Below are 6,000 nucleotides of genomic sequence, written 5' to 3'. Positions count from 1 at the left end.
AAAAGTACATTGCATCCTCACCGAAGGTTATTTTGATAAATGACAGTTAATGGTTTGTTGTTATTAGTAGACCCAGTAAAGAATCGTAGAAAAATACGAAATCGGATATTTTTAATTTCGATTCCCTTATTTGTATTCGGATATTCGGATTCCTCGCAAGAAGCCTCGATTACAACAATACAAGTTTTATTGGATGGTTTCAATTCTGAATTTCATTAAATAAATACTGGTGTCACCCAGGGCTCCGTTTTGTCTCCAACACTCTTTTATTCAAAAGCGATTTCTTGCCTGCCATTTTAGCTTTTTACATTTGTTTCTAAATTCACATACTTGTCCTTTGGTTATGGAACTTCAACAACAGGATATGATAAGCTCATTAAATTTCGATTCCGACATCACTGTCTAATGGGGAATTATTAACGGTGTAGAACATAGAAAAATAAATGGTATCGCCTGTCGTTAAAGTGTAACTCACCCCATGAGTGGCATTAATATCCAGGAAACTAGTCAACTTTCAATACTATGTACGAGTATGACAGATCACCTGTTATTGAAGGATTACATACAAGACATTGCCCAAAAAGCTGATAGGTGCTTAGGATTTCTTCGACAGTTCAAGAAATTTATCAACCTTCCTGATCTAGCAGTGATTTTTAAAGCTTTCATTCATCGAAAACTTTAATTCTTCTGGAAGGCTCCACTAAAACAATGTTAAGTCTTTTTTTGATTTTTTTTTTGTTTTAATTTTACGGACTGTCCATTCAAGTTCATAAACGCACTTTTATTCGGACATTTATCTAATTTCTCGGCATCAATTTGGAAAACCTTTGACATTCATCTCCAAGTCTGTACATCAATGTAATAAAAGGTTCCTCGTTCTTTTGTATCATTTTTTTCATTCTGATTAAGCCCCGGAATTCAAGTTATCTAAATTTTCTCTTCTATGTGATACCGCCATTCACGATTATGCAATTCCGCAGCAGCCATTAATTGCATAACATTAATTGCATAACATCACCAATATTCGTATAGAATAGAAAGAACAACAGGTATTTCTGCAAATTTTTCAGAACAGGGTGCTATAGTTTATCTCTTTACCGAGAAGTTGATCAAGTATTCAGGTGGGACACTCGTGCTCTGCGGGGCTGATCCGCAAAAGGTGCGATAGTAGGATGTTAATTCTTTTGTGAATTTAAATTCAACCCTAGTCCAGTTAAATCCTGTCCCATCTCTAAACTTACTAAATTTGGATTAAATTCAGCCGCCCTAATAAATATCAGCAAACCCACCATTCCAAGTTTGTTATTAACCATGGTCGGTGGGATGTTTGTGACTCTGCCATCAGGCGAGGTTTGTACTACTCTTTTGAATAAAATCAAAAAAAAGCGCTTAAAAAATGATAGGTGAAAGAACTATAACTGAAAAATACTAAAAAAGTTCATAAAAATTGGTGGCAGACATGCATTTGATAGGGTTTGACATCAGGCTCTCTTATCGAAAGTGCGTGCTTTCGGTTTTCATGAATTCCTGCTTCATTGGATTAGTAATTATCTTTTGAATCATTTGATACAAGTAATATTGGTTGGATTCAAGGTTGAAGTCCATAAAATAAATGCTGGTGTGCCCCAGGGCTCTGTTTTATTTCCAACACTCTTTCTCATTTTTATTGATGATCTCCTGTCTGCAACTTTTAATCCAATACATAGTTTCGCTGACGATAGTACTCTTAGTTTTTTGTATTCGTTTTTAGAATCCCCCTTCTTCGGATGTGGAACTGCAACGACAAAATATGATAAGCTCATTAAATTCCGACTTAAACAGAATTGTACAATGGGGGTTAAAAAACGAGTGGAATTTAATGCTTCAAAAACCCAATGGTGTCTTGTATGCTTAGAGCAATGCAAGAAATGTTTCACACCTTCTGATCTGGCTACTATCTACAAGACTTATTACGCCCAAAGCCTGAGTAGAACTTTCATCTCTGGGCTGGTGCTCCTGCAACTTACTAGAAAACCTCTTGAATATTATTGAACGTAGAGTATTTAAATTGATAGGTGATAATATCATCATAAGTTCATTAACTTCGCTTGAGCATCGTCGTAAGGTTTCTTGTCTCACCATCTTTTACCGTTATTTTACAGGTTTATGCTCTATTGAAATTGCCAGCTGCATTCCTTCCCTTAAACAGTTTAACCCTAATACCCGTGCTTCTAAGAATGCTCATCAGTATACCTTCGAGTCCAACTTCGGCCGTACTGTCAAATACAGAGATTCGTTCCTTAGCCGTACTACGCGAATGTGGAATGCCTTATCACACTCTGTCTTTCCTAATCATTGCAATGTTCAATATTCAGTAATGCAAAACTATTTTGCACCGACATCTTCTTTTAAACCCTCATCGTTGTTTCATTTAGTTTGACACTTCGTTTCTGCATTGAAACTTTATCGACATCATTTAGAAATTTGTGAGAAACATTAGCAACGGATCTATCTGGCATTAATATTCCAGTATTATCAGAGAATGTGGACATTATTGCGTTGATCTGTAAATAAGCTCCTAACGGATCGTCTAATTTTTGTCGTATCAGAAATATAAAGAAACTTTCTAGGGTCTCAGCTGCATAACCTCTCCAAAAAGAAGCCCTAAAATGTCCAAATTAAAATCCAGGTAAAACCACCCACTACTTCCATCACTCCTTCTGACCTATAAAACTCGCAATTACTCTCAAGTTATCACTTTAGTACCGTTTTAACCTAACCATCATGTGTACCAGAATACAGCTTGTAATGACAATCCCCTGGGTTAACCTCGCATTGACCATCTTTGGTCTGATTCCATCACTCTTCGTCTCTGGATGCCAACATCTTTCCACTTCTGTGTATGTGCAGCAAACAAAGACAAACTATGTACTTTCTCTAAATAGATAGAAAAATTACCAAACTCGCTGATAGCCCATCATTATTTGCTCACTTTAAAAATGTTCTCGGGGTATGTTGTGTCCCACCTCCGACCGACCCTCAGGCAAGCTTAGGCATATCATTGATGCCAAACAAAATACCGCGGCCGCCGACACCGAAAAATCAAGCCCCCAACTCTTTAATCCGTAGGTTTACCATAGCTAAATCGAAGGAGAAGTGAAGCAAGAAGTGCAGTGCCATTTCGCTGATGCATGATGATGCCACATTGCAGAGGAACGTTAATATCGTGCTGCTAAATGATGTAAGCGTAGCAGTACATCCATCTCATCGCACAGAACCGCCAGATTGCCTGTTCCCTGTTTGCAACACTGCTGAAGCCACAGCAACTTCCTTCTTTAAAATAAAAAGGCGGAAACCTGATGTATTTCCCCCCTTTCCCTCTGAAAATGGTTGATGCGGCTTCGTTTTCTATTAGATACGTCTATATGGATGAAAGTAACATATAATTGTTAGATAAATATAAGTTATGTGCCACAAACGAAAAGGAAAAGAACAACCATCTCTCTTAACCATCACACACGACAGATGCATGTGGGCATAGAATATAGAATAGAAAAGTTAGTTGCCCCCAACGAAAACCCAACAACAACAATAACTTGGAACTAGGAACTGCCGAACTGATATCTTAAGAGTTCTTCCTTCTAAAGCAAACCAAAGCGAAACAATTGGCATTGCAGCTTCTTAGAACGACGTTAATTGTGCACCTAAAATGCAATACAGCAATATTTCTATAAAGGCTTCTACTGCAACACTTTTTTGATGTGATGCAATGGGATGAGCTTTGTTGATGATTCTTTGTCTTGTTTTTGGAATTTCTTTCTTTTTGGTGAATGGAAACATAAAAGTGAAGAACTCCTTTTGATTGAGTTGATAAAGTGTTTTAAACCTACATAGATCGCATCGTACCGCATCAGTTGGTAAATGTTGTGGAAGTTTCAAAAGGTATAAGAAAATTATGTTGTTTTGTGAATCTTTGTCAGATACATTTTTAATTATATTTCAAATGCATTGTGTTTTTATTTGTTGAGTTTATGTCGATAAAATCTGTCGTAAAGTTTATGTAGCTCCAAAGAATTCGCATTCAACTATTAAAAAGAGTGATAAAGTGGTTCTAATTAACCATTATATTTAGAAGCCTTTCGTTCTATAGAAATTAAATTAAAAACCATCTAACAGATTGCAGAGATTGCAGATAATTGATGGAACGGACAAACTTTAAAAAGTTATAATAATTATTGAAAGGTCAGTGCCTTGAGATTGGTTTTGTCATTTTTCTGAAGTCAATAGACTTTAGAAATGGATCAAAATGTTCGATATATTTGTTTTCTGGTTTGTGGCATAAAAAGATGCTTAATAAAGAGTGGTCCATCTAATAACTTCTTTTGAATCAAAGGTTAGATTGACATTGACAGCAGTATCTCGCTCAAAATCTTAACCAAAAGTCAGAAAGAGACCTCTGAGGAATGAAATGAGTCGCTTAAATAACATTGGGAAATATAATTCCAAAGTAAGTGCTATACGTAGTCAAAACAATTCCATCATTTGACATTTTACCTCTAAATTGAGCTTGATTTACAGAACCATTTTCAAATCGTGTTATCACCTGACTTTAGAAAGTGATTTGACCTGATCACTTTTTTTGTGAAGAATCATTAAGGATCGATGGTATGGCAAAAAAAGGAAATATCAAGAACGTCTAGAAAAATTGAAGTGACAGAATGCAAAGCAAACTAATGCAGTTACTTGAATGGCGTTGTTTTTGCTCATCCTTTATAATCCTCAAAATCAAAACCTTAAACGGCAATAATGCAGTAAATATTTTCATCCAAGTGTTATAACGTTTCGGGCTTATCAGAGTAGATTAGCAGCGTTAAATTACTGTACTTAAAAATCTTGCTGTACTTACTGTAAAACTTTGCGGTTTTCAAACTTTTCCTTCAGTAATTCAATAGCACAAGCTGTGTGACTTGTAGCGCCGTCTTGTTAACATCACAGCTCTCGCACCTCATGGCTGTAATTGATGAACGAAAAAGTCAGTAATTATGGCTCTCCATTCACTGTAACGTTCTGGCATCGTTTTAATAGAATTACGGACCAATAATTCCACCAACCTATAAAGCACACCAAAGAGTCAATTTTTGTGGATAAAATGGTGTTTCAATATCAGGGGTTTTTGAATTTGTAGGGCCCATGTTAAATGTGAACCACGCCCAAACGTAATTTTTTTCTGAATTTCATATGACATTTCTCAATTTCAGGCTAACTCAAAAAGTTATTCAGGAATATTATGAATATTGGCGTTCAAATCAAAATGCAAATCGGGCACTTCGTGATTTGTGCGGTCAATTTAATCGTCCAAATGTGCGAACAATTAGTTTGAGCAAACTATTTCTGTATTTTCTTTACTTACTTACTTACTTAAGATGGCGCTACAGTCCGGGCGAACATGGGCCTCAACCAACATACCAGCCAGCTCGGTCCCTAGCTAGCTGTCTTCAGTTTCGCACGCCAAGTTGGTTGAGGTCTTCACCCACCTGAGTGCGCCACCTGAGTCGCGGTCTTCCTCTACTGCGCCGACCTTACGGGCTGGAGCGTTGATGTCCATTCGCTCACCATGACCCAGTCATCTAAGCCGTTGTACTTTAATTCTGCTAACTAGGTCAGTGTCGCTGTACAGCCCGTACAGTTCGTCGTTATTTCTTCTCCTCTATTCTCCATCTATGCGTACGGGACCAAATATCACCCTAAGAACTTTTCTCTCGAAGCATCCTAAGACGCTCTCATCTTTCTTTGACAGTGCCATTAATGAGAACCGGGATGATGAGTGTCTTAAAGATGTTGATTTTAGATGCCCGAGAGAGGATTTTACTTCTCAATTTGCGATTTGCAACAGTTATTCTTCGTTTGATTTTAGCGCTGGTGTCGTTGTCTGTGTTTATAGCGGTGCCTAGGTAGACAAAGTCCTTAACTACCTCGTAATTATAGCTGTCCATGGTGACGTTTTGTCCAAGACGTCATTTT

The sequence above is a fragment of the Eupeodes corollae genome, chromosome 1 (assembly GCF_945859685.1).
Source record: "Eupeodes corollae chromosome 1, idEupCoro1.1, whole genome shotgun sequence".
NCBI classification, from domain to species: Eukaryota; Metazoa; Arthropoda; class Insecta; order Diptera; family Syrphidae; genus Eupeodes; species Eupeodes corollae.
This window is presented reverse-complemented; position numbering follows the sequence as displayed.